The sequence below is a fragment of the Pelodiscus sinensis genome, chromosome 2 (assembly GCF_052426305.1).
Source record: "Pelodiscus sinensis isolate ZL-2025 chromosome 2, ASM5242630v1, whole genome shotgun sequence".
NCBI lineage: Eukaryota > Metazoa > Chordata > Testudines > Trionychidae > Pelodiscus > Pelodiscus sinensis.
In genome coordinates this window covers 53,227,173-53,249,547 of record NC_143053.1, presented here as the reverse complement: position 1 = coordinate 53,249,547, position 22,375 = coordinate 53,227,173, and positions in this window count along the sequence as shown.

Genomic DNA, 22,375 nt, shown 5'->3' with positions numbered 1-22,375 from the left:
CAATTCATTTTAGTGTGAAATCCTCAACCCCTCTTTGAGGAATGAAAGAGTTCATATGTGTTATTTCTCATAAATATCTCCAGCTGCTACCAGCCCCACTGTCCTGCCACCGCAACCCACGGTCCTGCTCCTGGATCTCTCAGCTCCACCACAGCATACCAATGCCTACTAGCAGTCCTGCCGTGGTAGCACTGGCCCCACCAGCCCACAGACCCACCACTGGGACTCCCACCCACCCTCCGCGACAGACCACTGCTCAATTTCTGGGGTTCCCGACTCTGCCAGCCCTACCGGGGCAGCACTGGCCTCACTGTTGGGGCTCCTGGTCCTGCCGGCCCTACTGCGGCAGTCCATGGTCCCATCACCACAGCACCCACTGGTGTTCCGGCCACCCTACCACCAGCTCAGCCAGACTCATGCTGCAGGGCTCCCAGACACTGGCCTCCCTGCATCCGGCCTCTGCAGGGCTCCTGCCTCTGACCTTCTGCTGTATCTCTCTGATTCAGCAACATCCATGGTCTTTCTGTACCAGGGCTGTTACCAGACCAGGGAGTCCCAGTTGAGAGAGGTTCAACCTGGGAACATACATTGTAATAACAGACTGTATTTCAGGGACTATATGCATATTGCATATTATCCCAAAGAAAATACTTTGGTTTTGTGTCTAAAACAGTATGCTCTGACAGTGTAAATGGGATTTTTTTTGTCTGAGATATAGTCAGTATGCATATTATCACCCATCTGATCCAAGGTTGACTTTCAGGCAGTCCAGGGCTTCATAAGGCAGAGGACAAGTGACCAAAGAGCTTGTGGACAGGTCAGCAGCGATGGATGGTGATAGATCTGCTGTTGTTACCTGCACGGAGTGTGCCATGTTTGTCTTCTTCCCGGAAGAAAGAACGTATTTCATCTGCACTAAGTGCAAGCTGGTCGCCATTTTTGAAGAAAAAATTAGAGGACTGGAGGCCCAAGTGTCGACCCTACACTCGATCAGAGAGGATGAAGACTTCCTTGATAGAAGGCAGCGTTTAATCCTTCACACACGGCAGGCAGAAGAGCCAGAGAGGGCAGTACGGGACCAGGAAGAGAACTGGCAGCATGTAACTTCTAGAAGGGGAAAAAGGCCAGCACAGGAATCCCCCAATGCTATAGAGGTAAGTAATCGCTTTCAGGCTCTCTCCACAGGCTCTGCAGTGCTGAATGCTTTGGAAGGGACCTCACAAGGGAGAAACCAGAAGGGAACATCATCTACTGGAAGGCATGGGATGCATAGTCCTAGGGATGGGGGTTCCATGGCCACGACCCCCAAAAGAAAACGATGAATGGTGGTGGTCAGGGACTCCCTCCTAAGAGGGACTGAGCCATCCATCTGCCATCCATACCTGGAATCTTGAGAGGTGTGCTGCTTACCGGGAGCTCACATTCAGGATGTGACTGAGAGGCTTACCAAATTGATCACACCTTCGGATTACCCTTCCTGCTTCTCCATGTGGGAACTAGCGATACGGCCAAGAATGACATTGAGTGGGTTACTGTGGATTATGTAGCACTGGGAAGAAGGATCCAAGAATTCGGAGCGCAAGTGGTGTTCTTGTCCATCCTCCCCATTGAAGGGAAAGGACTGGGCAGGGATCGTCGAATTGAGGAAGTAAATGCGTAGTTGCACAGGTGGTGTCGCGGAGAGGGCTTTGGCTTCTTCAACCATGGGACTCTGTTCTGGGCACAAGGATTGTTAGGAAGAGATGGGATCAACCTAACCAAGAGAGGAAGGAGCATCATCACGGGCAGGCTTGCAAACCTAGTGAGGAGAGCTTTAAACTAGGTTCGTCGGGGGATGGTGACCAAAACCCTGAGGGGAGTGGGAAAGTCAGATACCAGGAAGAAATGCAAAGAGGAACAAGCAACAAAGGAGGACCCCTGATTCGAATGAACAAGATAGGGCGATCAACTGGTTATATGAGGTGTTTGTACACTAATGTGAGAAGCCTTGGCAATAAACAGGAAGAACTGGAGGCCCTGGCCCAGTCAAAGAAATAGGATTTAATTGGGATAACAGAAACTTGGTGGGATGACTCACATGACTGAAGCGCTGTTATGGAAGGGTATAAACTGTTCAGGAAGAACAGGCAGGGGAGAAAAGGAGGAGGAGTTGCACTATATGTAAGAGAGCACTATGATTGCTCTGAACTCCAGTATAAAGAGGGAGAAAAACATGTTGAGAGTCTATGGGTTAAATTTAAAGGAGCAAGCAACAGCAGTGATGTTGTGGTTGGTGTCTGCTACAGGCCACCGAATCAGGTGGATGAGGTAGATGAGGCTTTCTTTGGACAACTGAGAGAAGCTTCCAGATCGCTGGCCCTGGTTCTCATAGGGGACTTTAATCACCCTGACATCTGTTGGAAAACCAATATGGCAGTACACAGGCAATCCAGGAAGTTTTTGGAGAATGTTGGGGATAACTTCTTGGTACAAGTGCTGAAGGATCTGACCAGGGACTGTGCACAGCTTGACCTTCTGCTCACAAACAGGGAGGAACTAATAGGAGAAGTAGAGGTGGGTGACAACCTGGGAAGCAGTGATCATGAGATGGTAGAGTTCAGGATCCTGACCAAAGGAAGAAAAGAGAGTAGAAAAATACACACCTTGGACTTCAAAAAAGCAGATTTTGACTCCCTCAGAGATCTGATGGGCAGAATCCCCTGGGATGCTAACATGAAGGGGAAAGGAGTCCAGGAGATCTGGCAGTATTTTAAGAAAGCCTTATTGAAGGCACAGAAATAAACCATCCCGATGTGTAGCAAGAGAGGCAAACATGGTAGGAGACTGGATTGGCGTACAGGGGAAATCCTTGGTGAACTTAAACACAAAAAGGAAGCTTACAAAAAGCGGAAACTTGGACAGATGACCAGGGAGGGGTATAAATGTCTCGAGAATGCCGGAGGGTTATCAGGAAGGCGAAAGCACAAATGGAATTGCGACTGGCTAAGGATGTGAAGGATAACAAGAAAGGTTTCTACAGGCATGTTAACAAGAAGAAGGTGATCAGAGAGGATGTGTGGCCCCTACTGGATGAAGGAGGTAACCTAGTGACAGATGATGTGGGGAAAGCTGATGTACTCAATGCTTTCTTTGCCTCTGTATTTACGGACAAGGTGGGCTCCCAGACTAATGCGCTAAGTGATGCAATATGGGATGAAGATGGACAGCCCTTGGTGGGTAAAGAACAGGTTAGGAACTATTTAGAAAAGCTAAACATACACAAATCCATGGGTCTGGGCTTAATGCATCCGAGGGCACTGAGGGAGTTGGCAAGTGTCATTGAGGAGCCTTTGACCATTATCTTTGAAAAGTCGTGGAGGTCGGGAGAAATCCCGGATGATTGGAAAAAGGCAAATGTAGTGCCCATCTTCAAAAAAGAGAAGAAGGACGATCCAGGGAACGATAGGCCAGTCAGTCTTAGCTCGGTTCCTGGAAAAATCATGGAAGGGATCTTTAAGGAATCCATTTTGAGGTACTTGGAAGAGAGGAAAGTGATTAGGAATAGTCAGCATGGATTCACAAAGGGAAAGTCATGCGTGACCAATCTGATTAGCTTCTATGATGAGGTAACTGGCTCCGTGGATGTGGGAAAGTCAGAGGATGTGATATACCTTGACTTTAGCAAGGCTTTTGATATAGTCTCCAACAATGTACTTGCCAGCAAGTTAAGGGAAAGTGGATTGGATAAATGGACAGTAAGATGGATAGAAAGATGGATAGAAGGCCGGGCCCAGCGGGTAGTGATAAATGGCTCGATGTCAGGATGGCAGTCGGTTTCTAGTGGAGTGCCCCAAGGTTCGGTTCTAGGACCGGTTTTGTTCAATATTTTTATTAATGACCTGGATGAGGGGATGGATTGCACCCTCAGCAAGTTTGTGGATGACACTAAGCTAGGGGGAGAGGTAGATACGCTGGAGGGCAGAGATAGGGTCCAGAGTGACTTAGACAAATTGGAGGATTGGGCCACAAGAAATCTGATGAGGTTCAACAAGGACAAGTGCAGAGTCCTGCACTTGGGACGGAAGAATCCCAAGTATTGTTACACGCTGGGGACCAACCAGCTAAGTAGTAGTTCTGCAGAAAAGGACCTGGGGGTTACAGTGGATGAGAAGCTGGATATGAGTCAACAGTGTGCCCTTGTAGCCAAGAAGGCTAAAGGCATATTAGGTTGCATTAAGAGGAACATTTCTAGCAGATCCAGAGATGTAATTATTCCCCTTTATTCGGCTCTGGTGAGGCCACGTCTGGAGTATTGTGTCCAGTTCTGGGCCCCCCACTACAAAAAGGATGTGGACGCATTGGAGAGGGTCCAGCGGAGGGCAACCAAAATGATTATGGGGCTGGAGCATATGACCTATGAGGAAAGGCTGAGGGAGGTGGGTCTGTTTAGTCTGCAGAAGCGAAGAGTGAGGGGGGATTTGATAGCAGCCTTCAACTTCCTGAAGGGAGGTTCCAAAGAGGATGGAGAAAGGCTGTTCTCAGTAGTGACAGATGGCAGAATAAGGAGCAATGGTCTCAAATTGTGGTGGGAAAGGTCCAGGTTAGATATTAGGAAAAACTATTTCACATGGGCTACGTCTACACTGGCCCCTTTTTCGAAAGGGGCATGCTAATTTTAAACTTCGGAATAGGGAAATCTGCGGGGGATTTAAATATCCCCTGCAGGATTTAAATTAAGATGTCCGCCGCTTTTTTCCGGCTTGAAGAAAAGCCGGAAAAAAGTGTCTAGACTGGACCGATCCTCCGGAATAAAGCCCTATTCCGGAGGATCTCTTATTCCTACTTCAAAGTAGCCAAATGATTAGTATGGACTTGAAACATCCCAAAATTGTTCATAAGGTGACACAAATTCAAGGGATCTTTCAGAAAAGGCTTTATTTTTCAAAAGATCAGCATCTAGACTGGCGCTTTTCTCTGACAAAGCTCCGTGCCGAAAAAAAGCGGCAGCCATTTTTATGCTAATGAAGCGCGGGAGATTTAAATCCCCGCTTCATTAGCAATTGCGATACATCTAATTTACATCCCTTTTCTGAAAAAGGGATGTAGTCTAGACGTAGCCTAGTGTTTGCCAGTACATAACCTACCTAGTTATTCTGGGGGTAGATGGTAGAATTTTATGTTCATACTGAACTCTCACGGTTCCTTAAATTGCTTTTCTGGATGAGAAAGACTATTTCCTTGATATTTTATTTCTTTGATGATGGAAAATGATCAAAATATCTTTCAGAAATGAATTCAGAATTTCAGAGTTACCTTAGTTCCTTCAATTTTTAACAATATTTTCCCTAATCCCGGAACAGATTTTTTTCCAACTTCATAATGGTCACTGATCTGTACTTGCATGTTCTATTAGCAGGGGCGGATATAGGGCAGGGTGAACGGGGCGGCCGTCCTGGGCCCCGCGCTTCAAAAAGCCCTGCGCATGTGCCCTGACGCCGCTGCGCATGTGCATGGTGTCACTGCGCATGCGCCGTGGCAAAGGGGGGGCCCCGCAAAACTGTCATCTGCCATAAACTACATTCAGATAGTGATGGCAGTTGGTCTTAGTTTTTTTCTCTCTTTCTTTCATATATTCTTTTTTTGCATGGAAAGATGAACTTATATCTCTCCTTACTCCAGTCCAGAGAGATTGGCCTTTTAAAATAAATGTGATAATGGAAAGTCTGGGTTGAGAAACTGGATTTTGTATTTTGCCCTGAAGACATTGAAGTGTGTGGTCATCCTGACATCATCCAGGAGTGAATCTCAGATTAGAATGGCAGACAGCAATAAAATTCTGTTTCTTAGATGTTATTTTTAGAGTTGAAAGTTCTATTATTCCTGTGAAAAAGCTCTCGTGAGTGGTCACAAGCATACAGAATGATACGGTCCATAGGAACTGCTATTCCAGGTTAGATCAGTGGTCCGCATAGTCCAATGTCTTCCTTCTGACAGAACTGGTCCTAGATTTTTAAGAAATCACATAACTGTGGATAGACTAACCTTCCAGTAAGGCAAGTTTCTTTCTAATTTGTAACCTCCATCTGTTAGTTTTTGGCTTGTGCCCTAAAGCAGGAATACTTAAATCCCTTTGTGTTTTTTTACACTAGCTAATGTAATTGTGGGTGTTCTCATTATCCATATAAATGTCTAGTCCTTTTTAGAATCAAATTAAGCTCTTGGCTTCAGTTATGTCTTGTGGCATTGAGTTGCATGTGTTGGTTATATATTGTGTAAAGAAATATTCCTCTGTATTAGCATTTATGCATGTTGCCTTGATAACCCCTTTTCCTGTACTATGAGAGGGTAAATAAGAGCATCTGCTTTATTTTTCTGTACCATTCATTATTTATCTAACTCTACTGTGTTTTCTCATTAAAGGAACCTTTCTCTGTTATTTTCATGCTGTGTTCACTGGGAAATTTTTCCATACCTCTAATAATTTTTGCCACCTGTTTTTGAGCTCTATTTCTGCTATATGTTTTGGGAATAAGATAAACAGAACTGAATGCATATGGCACTCCAGGTGAGGGTGTACCATAGACGTCAAGGGCAGCATTGCAACATTTTCATTAACATTTTCTATTCCAGTTTGTAAAAATTGCATCCTAACATATTTTTAATTGCCACTGCCCAATGAGCAGAAGGATTCACTGATTTGTGTGCTGTCATGTCCATCCCCCCCCCCAAGTCCTTACAATTAATTTAGAACTTATGTAAATTGTATGAATAGTTCAAATTACTCCTTCCAATATTCATTACCTTGCATTTGTCTAAATTGATTTTTATCTGCCATTGTCCTACCCATTTACATTGCTTTGTTAGATCCCTCTGAAGTTCTTCAGAGTTTTTATTATTCTTAACTAATCTAATATCGATTCTGAAAGTCGTGAATGCTTGAATTCCTGTGGCTAAAATAAATATGACAAGGAAACTGTGGAAGGTATATACTTTGCTTCAGTCATCATTAAAATGGTTAATAGTAACCAGATAGTCAACACAATTAACGTTAACAACAAGGGGGAAGGAACATAAGCCAAAATAGGGAAAGAAAACGGTAAAGATTAAATATTTAGGTAACTCTATGTCACCATGGCCTGATGAAATACATTTTAGGGCACTAACGGTACATCTACATAGCAACATTATTTCAAAATAACTTAGCCTTCGTCTACACAGCAGGCAGTTATTTCAAAATAATGTTGAAATACCATCAAGCTGGAGGATTTCTTACTCTGACTCCCATAACCTTCATTGTTCGAGGAACAAGGGAAGTCAGAGGAAGAGTGCTCTATTTCAAAATAAGTGCTGTGTAGACGCACCCAATTTCGAAATTAGTTATTTTGAAATAAGCTATGCAATTGACATGGCTCAATTTTCATAGCTTATTTTGAGTTAAGCCCTGCTGTGTAGACATACCCTTATAAGGAACTAGGGGTGTGTCTACACAGCAGGGCTTAACTCGTAATAAGCTATGAAAATTGAGCTACATCAACTGTGTAGCTGATTTCAAAATAGCTTATTTCGAAATTGGGAGCATCTACACTGCACTTATTTTGAAATAGAGCACTCTTCCTCTGAATTCCCTTACTCCTCATACAATGAGGGTTATGGGAGTCAAAGAAAGAAATCCTCCAGCTTGACAGAATTTTGACATTATTTTGAAAGAACTGACTGCTGTGTAGACGTGGACTAAGTTATTTTGAAATAACACTAGTTATTTTGAAATAATGTTGCTGTCCAGATGTGCCCTAGTTGCAGCAACCTCACATGATTATCTTGGAGAACTCACTGAGGATGGGCGAGGTCTCAGAGTACTGGGAAAAGGTAAACAGAGAACTATCTTAGGGTATGTCTACACTACCCCGCTAGTTCGAACTAGCGGGGTAATGTATGCATACCGCACTTGCTAATGAAGCCCGGGATTTGAATTTCCCGGGCTTCATTAGCATAAGCGGGGAGCCGCCATTTTTAAATCCCCGCTGCTTCGAACCCCGTGTAGCACGGCTACACGGGGCTCGAACTAGGTAGTTCGGACTAGGGTCCTATTCCGAACTACCGTTACTCCTCGTGAAACGAGGTGTACCGGTAGTTCGGAATAGGCACCCTAGTCCGAACTACCTAGTTCGAGCCCCGTGTAGCCGCGCTACACGGGGTTCGAAGCAGCGGGGATTTAAAAATGGCGGCTCCCCGCTTATGCTAATGAAGCCCGGGAAATTCAAATCCCGGGCTTCATTAGCAAGTGCGGTATGCATACATTACCCTCCTAGTTCGAACTAGGAGGGTAGTGTAGACATACCCTTAGAAAAGGGGAAAAGAGAGGACCCAGAGAATTATAAACCTGTCAATCTAACTTCAATAACTAGAAAGATACTGGACCAAAATTATTAAACAATCAATTTGTAAGCACTTTTTTGGAATTGCTGATTTTTAGCCTACATAGACAGCAGCAGCATTTGGATTCAAAGTCTAATATTGGCACAAATTAGAAGATTAGTCAGAAATGAGCTCTATGAAATTCAATTTAGGAAGGAAAAATCAAAAGCACAACAAGAAAATGGGGAGCAATGTGTTGAAACTAGGAATAATGGAGAATAAACTGCTGAAAATGGCCTTTTCTTCCTCAAATGCTACTTTAGCACCTTGAACATCCAGTGGCCCCGCTGATTGTTTGGCAGGCTTCCTATTTCTGATATACTCTACGGGTTCGTCTACACTAGCCCCTTTTCCGGAAGGGGCATGTAAATTTCACCAGTCGTCGTAGGGAAATCTGCGGGGGATTTAAATATCCCCCGCGGCATTTAAATAAAAATGTCCGCCGCTTTTTTCCGGCTTTTAAAAAAGCCGGAAAAGAGCGTCTACACTGGCCCCGATCCTCCGGAAAAAGTGCCCTTTTCCGGAGGGTCTTATTCCTACTTCAAAGAAGGAATAAGACCCTCCGGAAAAGGGCACTTTTTCCGGAGGATCGGGGCCAGTGTAGACGCTCTTTTCCGGCTTTTTTAAAAGCCGGAAAAAAGCGGCAGACATTTTTATTTAAATGCCGCGGGGGATATTTAAATCCCCCGCGGATTTCCCTATGACGACTGGTGAAATTTACATGCCCCTTCCGGAAAAGGGGCCAGTGTAGACGTAGCCCATAATTTTTATTAGTTCTTCAGAGAGAATTAGTTCTGCTCTTACTTCTTCTTTTGCAATTTACTCCTCAAATTCTTTGCTGGACTCTCTGGTTATACGTTTACTCTTGACTTTCCAGTTTATGTTCTTTACTATTTCCTCAGTAGGATTTTACTTCTAATTTTTAATAGATGACTATTTGTCTCTTTAACCTCCTCTTTTACTTTGTGGTTTAGCCATCACACTACTTTTTGGTCCTTTTAGGGTATGTCTAGAGTATATGCCTCTGCCGACAGAGGCATGTAAAATAGGCTACCTGACATAGTCAATGAAGTGGGGATTTAAATATCTCCGGCTTCATTAAAATAAAAATGGCCACTGTGCTGTGCTGACTCAGATGATTGTCAGCACAGCACACGAGTTAAGATGCGGATCAGTCGACGAGGGAAGCCTTTGTCAACCACTCCTGTGAACCTCGTTTCACAAGGCAGAAGAGAGCGGTTGACAAAGGCTTCCCTTGTCGACTGATCCGTGTCTTGGCTCGCGTGCTGTGCCGATGATCACCTGAGCCAGCACAGTATGGCGGTCATTTTTATTTTAATGAAGCCGGGGATATTTAAATCTCTGCTTCATTGACTATGTCGGGTAGCCTATTTTACATGCCTCTGTCGGCAGAGGCATGTAGTCTAGACATACCCTTACAGTTTAAAAAAAATTGAATATACATGAAGTTTCAGCATTTCTTATGGTGTTTATGAAAAAAAAGTTTCCATGCAGCTTGTAGGCATTTGTGTCTGTTTCTTTTAGTTTTCATTTTTGTCCTTGTTTTCTTTCATGAGACTCCCAAAAAGCATTTTATTTTGTCTGTTGTGATGGTTTTAATGATACTTGCCTTTTAAGATCTCAGCTGAGATCACCATGCATTTGAAAAAGAGTTCCAAGTAACTACTAACTGATATGACACACAGTGCTGTCTGAACATATTATTTAAAAAAAAAAAAGTATCCATATGAAATTTGCTATGTCACTTCAGGGGTTAACTACAACTCTTTGGTGCATGACATCTTTCAAAGAACGATGGGGTAGGAAGAGCAAGCTCTGATATGCCCCAGTAGATATGAAGTAACACACTTAAACACAACCATAGGATAGGCAATTTAGAAAGAATCAAGAGCAAGGCTTCACTATATAATTATAACCAGGAGTAACTTTTTGGAATGAGAGATGATTGCGTAGATTATTGAGAGAACAAAGGGACTAGTACTAGTCTTGGCAGCTTGCCATGATCTGGAGGAGAAGAGAGAAGGAAGAAAAAGGAAAGGAGTAGACATGGACTCTGATGTGTAACTTTCACCAACTTTTTGCTATTGGAACATAAATCATGTCTCCAGGCTTCTTCAGTCCATATCTATTCAGATCAAGTAAATGTGTTTATACTATTTCTTCTATGTTTCCTAACAAAGCTATATTTTGTTAAATGTAACTATAGTTTAATTTGGCTGTCAATATTGATATAATATAAAGTCTCACATGAAGTCCCAGGACATAAAACAAGCTATGTTGTTGGGAGATTTAAGTGGCTGCTTACAGGTGCCCAATATTATATATGGTGGAAAAGGTTCCATGTTGAGTTTAGACATATATTTGGCATGTGATCTATTATTGTAAATCTCCTTCATAAGATACCCATTTAAGACTTTTTTGTTTCAGTCCTCCCCTTCCCATTCATAAAATAGTATGCTGAATCTCCTACAATTCCAGGAGCTACACTAATAGACAGTTGTGAGGGTTAGCAGGGATTTTTCAACATAGTGAAACTGACAAATAGCTGTATGGATTTTCACCTTCCACTAGGCATCCAAGAATTCTGTTTTTGGAGTTTAAATTACAATTGTCATAATCTTGGCAAGTTCCAATGTGGTTTATAAATTTGAAAGGTCTAGTGGAGGACTGTAAAACCTAATGAGCTGCTTGGACATTGGTCCTGGAGCTAAATGGCATAGTGAATATCTGGCACTCTAGTGACTCTGCTCATCCCATTTCAAGTTTGGAGGAGTGGAGTGGGTCAGGATTCTATCATCCAGTCATCATCCCCTGGAAGGTCTGAGAGTGTAGGAGAGCATGACTTTCATACTCAGTCTCAGGTCAAAAGTACCCCTGGGGCCACTGGTGCCAATTAAGTTCTGCTATGGAATTATCCTGCCAGGAAATTTGGGGTAGTTTATCCTGGTTCAGGTATTATTTCTATAGTTGATGACCTTTAACCATATTCTAGTGTTTGTGTCTTCATTTTTCTGTATACATGTCAAAGAAGATTTTTCTAATTTGAGTTCACATTTGCTGAGGGCTGCAGTGCATTAATTTAGCTGTTAAGGAAGAAACATATATTCTCTAAAAAAAAAACCATTGTACTTTCAGAGAATAAACAAAATCATGTACAATAGTTGCTTTCATAGTAAGAGAGCAAAACAATACAATCACAAGTTGTGTCATTTTGGTTACTAAAAGTACTATCTCTTAGCTGCACATAATGTGTATTGTGAAAGTTTTCTGATCTTTTACTCTTATTCCACAAGATGAACCACTAGCAGCAATCTAAGGAAGTAGTTACATAGATCACTTCTTGCTTAATAGGAAATAAAAACAAATGTTTACAGCGTACAAACATGTGGAAAGTTAACTCTACAATTAAAATTTGCAAGCAATTAGACTTTTACCATTAACACAAAGTGAGTTAACAGGGTTGCAAATAACCCCCGCCTCTTAGAACAGAGATTTCTTATATTGCAACCAGGTTTTAGTTAAAGGATAACCACATAATGTTTTTCACAAAAATGTTTTCAAACTGGAACATATTACTGTTATTCATGGCACTGTTCAGAAGCCTAGATTAAATTATTAAAGCCCAACTGTGCCTTAGTGCATACTGAACTGCTTTGTTTGTTAGCTAGGTCTTATGTTCAGTGTTCAGTGACATAGTAAAGGCAATGCTTGATATGCACAGGCATAAGTGTATCTGATAGAAAAAATGTGGTTATTAAGAGAAGTATTCAGAGAAATTTCTGGAAGAAAAGATTTTTTAAACAATTACATATTTTGCATCTATCTATGTTTCTTGTTTGTCCAGGGGACTCTATAAAGGCCCAGTTGTACGATATGATTTGATGTGATATATGATATGATATATGATTTAGAACTTATGACCATGATTCTTGTTGAGGACTTTAGTCTAGACATCACTGTAATATAAATTTAAAAAACTGTAAAATCATATGAATTGAGTTGTCTTGTAAATGTATATTTATACAGGAGTTAATTGTACTTATAATCTCTTGTAATATTTAATTTTGTATTCCAAATCTGTAGGTTACAATTTGAGCACATAAGTAGTATGATTATTTATTATAATTATTTTATCATTTATTATTTGTATTACTGTAGCCCCTACGAGCCCTTGTGACCCCATTGTGCTAGGTGATTTTCAAACCCAGAATAAAAAGATGGAATGTCAGAGCAGGTTATATTTCTTGATTTCTAATACACTTGTCTTTTAAAAGCTAAGATCTATGGTATAAAGTCTTTTGTTTAGAGATACAAGGGAGGTAATTCTTTAGAATGTATTCATTTCATTGCATCATTATAGTACTGAGGTTAGTAATAGAAATAAGGGATAGAGATCATTTCACTGAACACTGAAATGCATCTGCCTCCTGAACTAGAATAAAGAAGCTCTTCAATAGTTAAAAGCCAAGGGTAGGAAGGGATGAAGAATACCTTGACCTGCTGAAACTGAAGGGGAATTTAGGTAAGTAAAACATAATAATTGTTGTAATAATTTTGATGAGAAACTAGGATTAACACCCCCATGACTACACAAAGTGTCTTAGGATATTTAATTGCCACATTTCATCAGGACCTTGCTTTTATATCTCATCCAAAGGTGCACTATATAAAAATATGAATAAGAACTTAAGAACATAGGAACAGCCATACTGGGTTAGACCAAAGGCCCATCTATCCCAGTATCCTGTCTTTGAACAGTGGCCAATGCCAGATGCACCAGAGAGAGTGAACAGAACAGGTAATCATCAATGGTATGTCTACACTACGAGATAAGGTCAAATTAAGATACACAACTTCAGCTACATTAACTGAGAAGCTGAAGTATCTTAACTTGAGTTTTGGTGCAGCCCACACTGCAGGAAGTTGAAGGGAGAACACTTTCCCTTCAATTTTTCTTACTCCTTGTAGAAGCAGGACTACTGGTATCCACCAGAGTGCTCCTCTCAGTTCAAATTAGCATGTCTTCACTAGACCCGCTAATTCTAACCCTGGAAGATTGATAGTGGCAGTTTCGATCTTCTCTGTAGTGCAGACATACGCTAAGTGATCCCTCTCCTGTCATCCATTTCCAGCCCATGACAGAGGCTAGAGATACCATTGCTACCTATTCTGGCTAATATGTATTGATGGACCTAACCTCCATGAATTTTATTCAATTCTTTTTTGAACCCTGTTAAAGTCCTGGTCTTTACAACATTCTCTGGCAAGGAATTGGATACCATAATTAGCAGGAGTCCAAATACAGAGAAGGGTGTTAGATATGTCCTAATTTGAAATATAAATTGGTTATTATGTGTCCTATTAAGGAAAAAGGTTCAGTCACATTGACTTTAGTGGGACTAATTGTGCGAATAAGGATTAATTACATAACTAAGGCCATGTCTACACTACCACTTGTGTCAGAAAAATGTATGTCATTCAGAAGTGATGTATAATACCCTGAATAACACCCTCCTGAGTGACATAAATTTCACTGGCATGCGTGGTAGTGTACATAGTTCAATGAAGGCGGGAGAGCTTAGGGATAGCCAAAGATGTATAAAATTGGGTTCAAAGTTCCCAATAGCTTCCTTTCACACAGTTCTTCATATGCTATATGGAAAGATATTAAAGGTAACACTTTATGATGAACTCATTTATCTTATAGTATTTAAAATATAGTGTGCAAGAACTAAATTTAGAAATTATTTAAAGGAATATTTAAGTAATTTTTGTATTGGGTGCAACTCTTATTAGGTGCATTATTCAGAATTGTACAGACTTGTTTAGCTATGATATGTTTATATTTATTGTGACTATTAGCATCATTATTTTTAATTTGCAACTTGCTGCTCCACGACGCTACTTGATTGGTACAGTATGACAACAGGTAATGGATAAAATAGTAATAAAACAATCATCATTACTGCTGGGATTAGAAACCCCCCCTCTTTGCTTTTTTTAGCTTTCCTCAGCTGGAAAGTTTTGACATCTGCTGGTTTGGGACATGGCTGAACAGCTGTCAGCAGTGGGGTAGCTGCTTTCAGCAGCAGTTGGCGGGATGGCAGGGTGCCAGCTTGTACCATCTGTGCTCCTGACATTTCATTCTAATTAACAGTAGGGTTAATTGTTCTGGCAGGCTCAAATGTAGTGTCTAACATTACCCAAGGGAAACATGTACAAGTGCAAGAGTGGCAGGGAGCTGGGAACAGCATTGCTAACAAACCTATCGAGGGAGAATGGTTAACAACTACTGATGATTTTACTAGCTGGCCACATGCAATAAGGCTGAGGAATTTTTTTTATTCTGATGAATTATGCCAAGCCTGTAATGATGTAGAAGAAATCAAGCTTCGAAAGGCTGAGACTGCTGCCTTGGGGCAATTGTGAGCGAACAATTTGCATGTTATTACTGCATATTCATACCTAATTGTGTTAGGCTTTACTAATAGAGCAGAATGACAGTATGAAAAATCGAGCAACTGCTTTATAGCCAACAAAGCTAGTGTTTTTTCCCAACACCATGAGTGCTGAATGATCATTTAGACATTTAGTTGCTCAATATGACAAGTCTACCATTTGTTAGCTTGACATATAGTAATTTATAAAGAAGTATTCTAATTTTACTTTTAGTTTATTCTCATTTTATACAATATTCATGATAGCAATTTGAATGGGGATATTTATAGCTATTGTGAGTAGTTGTGATTCAAATAAAACTATTTTGTGTGAAACATTACTATTGTTTTATGATATATTAATTTTAATGCTTAAATAGCTTTTTCAAATGTTAATATAGCATAAACCAAGAGCAGATGAGAAACCCTTATTACAGTGAAGCTGGTACACACAGCTTTAGTTAATGGCATCACGTTTCCATTATGAACTCCCTATTTTTAAAATGTGGGAATTGTTGGATGGACAAAGAAGTTGTCAGGCAGTTGGCAGAAGTTTGTTAAGCTAAATCTATGTGATTTATGTGCTTAAACTCTGATAGCCAATTAAAGACCTGTTACTGTCTAGTGGTAAATTCTGTAAATTTAAATTCTAAGTATAGTTCACAATACATCAGTGTATCCCAATCTGTGGAAACTGAGTCCCATCTTCAGGAAAATGACATTATTTCTACCCTGGCTGCAACTCCACCATATATTATTAAAGGTTTACCTTCCTAAACATAAATCCCTTGCAAATGTCCTCTTGAGTGCATCCTCCCCTCCTGCCCTTGCTAATCTTCCTTTCTGAAAAAATTGCAGTAAGTCATGTACATTTTTCAAAATCTGTATGGCATAGGCAGAAATAAAAAAAGTAACTTAATTTTGAAAAGTACTGAAAAAGCTAATATGATATGAAACTTACATTTCACAAAAGAAAGGTAATCCTCTATAAAGCCCAAGTGTAAAATTTTCAAAAGCACCTAAGAGATGGATCCACAAAGTGGATTTAGCTATTTCAACTTTAGCTACGCAATTGACATAGCTCAAGTTGTGTTGCCTAATTTGACTTTTGCCCTGCTGTGTAGATGTACCCTCACAGAGTATGACACCTAAGTCCATTCTGCTATGATCCATGTCTGGGTACCTTCCTTTGGGTCAGGTGGCTTACGCGTTGTCTTGAGAGAAGAAGTAATGTGCCTATCCAATTATACACAAAATATCTCCCACTAAAAGTCAATCAGGTTTAGACATTTTAGTGTTTGAGTCACTTCTGAAAACAGAAGTTAGAAGTCTCAGGGTATGTCTACACTACCCCGCTAGTTCGAACTAGCGGGGTAATGTATGCATACCGCACTTGCTAATGAAGCCCGGGATTTGAATTTCCCGGGCTTCATTAGCATAAGCGGGGAGCCGCCATTTTTAAATCCCCGCTGCTTCGAACCCCGTGTAGCGCGGCTACACGGGGCTCGAACTAGGTAGTTCGGACTAGGGTCCTATTCCGAACTACCGTTACTCCTCGTGAAACGAGGTGTACCGGTAGTTCGGAATAGGCACCCTAGTCCGAACTACCTAGTTCGAGCCCCGTGTAGCCGCGCTACACGGGGTTCGAAGCAGCGGGGATTTAAAAATGGCGGCTCCCCGCTTATGCTAATGAAGCCCGGGAAATTCAAATCCCGGGCTTCATTAGCAAGTGCGGTATGCATACATTACCCCGCTAGTTCGAACTAGCGGGGTAGTGTAGACATACCCCCAGTTACTTAGATATTTTGGAAAATTTTACCCCAAGGATCTTTTCTGGATGCATTTTGCTGTGTTTGCCATAGGTGAATCTGCCAAACAGTGAATAGTTGAGCACAACATTGGGACTTATGGTACAGGCAGAGTTTCAGTAGTTCTTTCTCTCTCTCTCTCTCTCTCTCTCTCTCTCTCTCTCTCTCTCTCTCTCTCTCTGTATATATATATATATATATATATAATTTTTCCTGTGGGTCAACAGAGTGATGTCATCATATCACTCTGCATCCTGCCACTCCCTCTGCCCTCAGCTGTGTGGCCTTCTGCCTCCCCAGTGCTCCAGGGCAACGGGAGCCACATGGTCTCCCTACTTCTCCCTCCTTGATGCTCCTCTTTCTGCCCCCTCTTCCCTTTTCCAGTTCTCCTGCAGCCCCAGTTCATTCCCCCTGATTCCCTGTTCTCCCTTCCAGATCCTGCCTTTTCAACAACGTTGCGCCCTTTCAGTTCAGGGCACGCACCTCTCCTGGCAGTTCACAGTGGAGCAAGTGGGCTTGGAGCTAGCAGCACCTCCTGGATGTACTGGTGGGACCCCAAGTTGAAGCTTTTGAGATGGGAGTGAGGAGCATTTGGGCCCAGTCCCCATCAGTGGCTGCAACACTGCCTCTCCAGCGTGTCCCACAGCAGCGCTGCAGTCTGGTTCCCTCCCATCCAAGATGGCAGAGGGCCTCCCTAAGCATGAGTGGATCCTGCAGGAGATCTAGAGCATGGACACAGCTTGTGTGGGGCCCAACCTGTGGTGAGGGGCTGGGGCTAGGGGTCTGCAGACAGCGAGGGGCAGTCACATTCAGAGGCTGGGTAGGGCACCTGCACTGACAGCTCCCTCTCCCCCAAGACACCCAGGCTCTGGAGAATGCTCGGTAGGCACACCCCTTTGGCGGTTCACTCCTGCTGAGCCTCAGGGCCGCTTAGGCCCCCTCAAGAAGGCCTCACTCTACAGGGGCACCTTGTCTGCCCCTCTGTCCACAAAGCACTGCCCCTTCCTGCTGAAGCCCTGCAGGGCCCTGCTTGCAGATCTGCACCCTGGCCTTCCTGGGAAAGGAGTGTACCCACTGGAGCATCGGGGCCAGGCCACAGGCTCAGGTACGCTCTCGTGGGCCTGCCATGAGCTAGATTGGTCTTGGCCACACCACACACCTGGACCTTTGCTGATGGTGCTGTTATGTTCCACCCTGGCTGCTTCCCTGGCTCTCTGGAGCAGCCACTCAGTGCTCTGGGCTCTCTGGGCCCACCACAGAGCAAAGCTGCCCCAAAGGCCATTCACATGGCATTACACAAACCCGAAAAGGTCTGTTTGGAATGGCTGGGATGAGCCCAAGCATGCAGCTCAATGAATTTCGTGGTAGAGGGAAGAGTGTGTGTATGGAAGGAGGAAAGGGGATAGGGTGTATGTGGAGATGGGCAGTGCAGTAAGGGGGATGATGGGGGTGAGAAGAAATAGGATGGAGGTAGGGGGTGGGCAGTTTGGGATGCAGAGGGGGAGGGGTTAGAGAAGGATGGGAGTGTAGGAATGGAGGAAGGAGGTGGGGGTAGGGATAGGCAGTGTGGGGTGTGGAGGGAGAGTTGCTAGGGAAGGAGGAGTGGGTGTAGGAATGGAGGTTGGAGGTGAGGGTAGGAATGGAAGGAGGAGAATGGGCAATGTGGGATGGGGATGGGTTAGGGAGGATGGTGGTTCTCAGTAGGGCACAGGTGTATAAATCTGGGGGCTCCCCTATGCTTCCATGTCTCTCTATTGTGTCCTTTCTGGATGGAGCATGTCCCAATCCCACGTAGGGAGCTTGCTTTCCAGCTGGAAGGGCACATCTGGAGCATTGTCATCATGCAAAGCCAGGCATTAACCGAGTGGGGAATTCTCTCCCTACCTGGCCACTCGCACATAACCCGGCCCCTGCCTCTCGCTAGTGAGACAGGTGCCTAGGAGCACCTGGAATGAAGGGGATTTGTTTGCAGTTGGGCCTCATTTTATTGATTGTGTTTGGGTTTTGGTTACACATGAGGCCCACAAGCTCACAGAGCATAGCCCTTCCCCGTGCTAGCTGTCAGGAGAGGTTCCAAACTCTTCATGCGAATGAACTATTTTATTGGCAGGTGGGGCAGGAGTGGGAAGAGTGTCGGGGGAGGGGCTGGCTGGCCATGGAAAGGCAGGAGCTGGCGGGATGGGTCAAGAGGGTTCGGAGAGAGGGGTGAAGTGGGGTGGGAGGGGAGAAGAGAAGGGTGTGAGTGACTGGGGCCATGGAGAGTGTAGCCGAGCTCAGTGCAAGATTAACAGGCTCTCTGGCCATGAAAGCATCCAGCGAGAGGAGCGTTGATGAGTGTAGCGAGCAGGGGGTGTAGCCTCCTAGTTTTTGGTAAAAAAGAATAAATATTAGGTATAATAACTGAGATAGAACTTTGGTGCCCCTTTATAGTACTTGTATGGTCCTTGATTGATATATAGATCAGCTTATCCAGTGTGTTTCATTTATGGGGCTATGCTGCAGCATAGAAAGTTTTAATTATTTCTATGTCGAGTCAATGGAAAAAGTTTTTTCCCTTCATATGCTTTGTTTATATGTAAATTATTTTCAAAGTAAAAATATGGCTAGTTAAATAATATGTTTTAAATAGCTTTTTCTAACTAGTACTTAGATGCTATATCCATGATATTATTTAAATGCTACAATTTGTGCAACTTAATTATGTAGTAAAGTACTGGAAGATTATATTCAAAGTGAATCTGATATGGCTACCCTGCTCAGTTAATTTATGACTCTTCCAAAATTGTGGTTATTTGTTGGTAATTTTATGACTTCAGACATGGATTTCAGTGCCAGACATAAATTTCATTCTTTTGTGGGTAGTCAGAAATGAGATGAAATGAGAAAGACTTTTGTTGAGCATTTGAAGTCACAACTTTCAGCCAAGGATAATATTCTTTGCATTCAGGATGATCTTTAAAAAGTCTTACTTGAGAGAGACATTTTAATAGATCACAAACATGATTTTTTCTTTTTAATAATGAACCTGATGAAATAGCTGTACTCTTTTCTTTCAAAAGTACATAAATAAACAAAACTTAACCTGTGCCATTTACCTGAATACTACAAGCAATGTCACTGAACATATGAACATCTTTAATAAATCAACATTATAAAAATGCCTAGAGCTAATGTAATTTATTATGCATGGAAGAAGATGCTAAGTATATTGGCCTTCAGCAGAAAATAATAAAATGGTTTGATTAGGTTTAATTTAATTATTGTTGTAAGTGCATTTCCCTCTTTTCTATCTCTAGTCCTTCAATAGAATGTCTTACAGAAGGCAGACGAGGCTCAGTTTCCAGGCTGTAAAGTGATATGTCAGTTAAAACTAATATAAACTCTTGTCCATTCACTTCCTTCTGTCTTTTTTGTTCTTTTGAAATGGAAGCATAGATTCCATGCTGTAATTCTCTATCTGACGCACCTACTCTTTACCTAAACTTGTCCCTTTGTTCTCTGTCCCCTCCAGATACTCTGGAGGGGGACGAAGAGCAAGAAGTGGGAACTAGAAAGATTAAAAAACAAAATTTGGAGAGATGATTAAAGAATCCTGGAGTTTTATGGTTTTCCCTGTAAAAGAGATTATTTACCAGAGAACATTTTCTAGTGTGGTCTCTCCAATTTCAGGGTCTAAGTATATGTCAGATTCAGTCTCATCCCTCGCCCCCAATAAATCATTGGATTTGTTACCTTGATGCTTAAACTGCCCTTCTCTCTCTTTTTTCTTCTATTCGATTATTTTGGCTGTCTCAGTTCCACGAGGAGTAACAGTAGTTCGAATTAGAAAGCCTAATTCGAACTACCTACTCCGTGCTGCATGTAGCCACGGGCACGGAGTCCGAACTACCGGGGATTTAAAAATGGCGGCGCCTGGCAAGATGCAAATGAAGCCTGGGATATTTAAATCCCGGGTTTCATTTGCAACTTCGATTGATTACATTAACCACCCTAGTTCGAACTAGGGTGGTAGTGTAGACATACCCTTCCAGAGTTAGTGAGTTCCCTTCTCAATAGGCCTTCTTCTCCTAAAGCAAAACCAAAGTTCATGTTTCTTTATAAACCAAGGTATCTTTTGTCTGCATGTTTCCTCCCAAGGAAATGTATTTCCCACCAACAAGAACAATTTCAGCTTTTCTCTCAACATCTTCTTTCATTTGTGAAAAAAATTCACGTAAGGAGTAGTAATCTTGTTTTCTCCATCTCCAAACAGATGGTTGCCTAAGTATATTTCCTTCTGGGGGCTTCTCTTATGACTGAGCAACCCAGTTATTTTAGAGAGATTTCTTTTCATAGCATCCAAGCCATCATATTATCAATTTTCTATTCTTACCATTCTATTCCTGTTCAAAAAGCAATTTCACCCACCGGATGTAAAGTAGGGCCTCAGTTCAGAGATGAACCACATAAACCTGTTCAGAAAGACCAAATCCTTGTTTGTTTCTTTCCATGGCACAGAAAAAAGTTTCAGGCCTCAAAGCATAGTTTCTTGCTGGATTTATATAGGTGATTAGTCAAAGTGAATGGTAGAGAGAAATACAGTTGGTACCTTATATCATGCTGTCTGAACAGTTGGTATTACTACTACATCTACTCACATCGTCAGCTAATGATTGAATCTTGAGATCTCCTTGGAAACCACCTTTTGGAAAGAAATTGCTCCAACTTACTTTGTAAAGTATATCCCCTGTTTTGTATGTTTCTCCATGCTATATCTGCCACATCTACATATGTAAAGAAGTCTTTTGTATGATGAGGAAGCAGGGAAGGGTAAATGTAGATTGACGAAACATTGTATACAAATAATATTTATTCCTTATAGTTCCGTTCTTTCCTCATTTTTCTTATTTTCTTTTCACACAGGATGTAGATTAAAGTAAATACAGGATGGACCTCCATGGTCCAGCACCCTTGGGACATGAACTGTTCTGGACCAGGGAGTTTGCAGGACCAGGGGAGGTCAGTGCTCTCCTGCTGGCTGCCCCATTCCCAGGCTCATTTCCTTGGGGCTCCCTGCCCGGCTGCTGCTGCTTCTCCCCAGCACTTGCCTGGCACAGCTCCCCACCCTGATGCCCGTCCACTGAGCCAGGGTCTCTTGGGGTTCCTGGTGGGGACTGCTTGGCCGCTGCCAGTCCCACTGTCACAGGGTGTTCCCTGGGGTTCCTGACTGGGGCCACCCAGTAACCCTGCCCATTGCTAGGGCCCACCCCTCTGCTGCTGGGGATTCTGGCTGCCCACCTCCACCAGCCCCACTTCAGTCTGGGGGTCCCCAGGCAGAGGCTACCTAGTCACCCAGGCTTTGCTGCCACTGGGGGTTTGCTGGGGTTCCTGTCTGGGGCTGCTGACAGCCCCACTGCAACTGGAGGTTCCCTGTCTGGGGCCAGGAATGGGGCCTGGTCACCTGATCCAGCTAACACTGGGGATTCCCTGGCTGGGGCAGGAGCTTTCCAGCTGATGTTTAGCCCTGTTGATGGTGAAGGTTCCCCAGCCAGGGCAGGGGCTCCCCATATAGCTCCTGTCTTTGCTGACAGCAGGGGTTCCCTAGCCAGGATGGGGGCTCCCCAGATGCTGCCTGGCTCAGATGGGGCTCCTGAGCCCCTGCGTTGCTCCCACTTCTGGGGCTCTTTTTTACAGCAACATCCATGGACTTGAAGGACCACAGATGTTGCTGGGCCA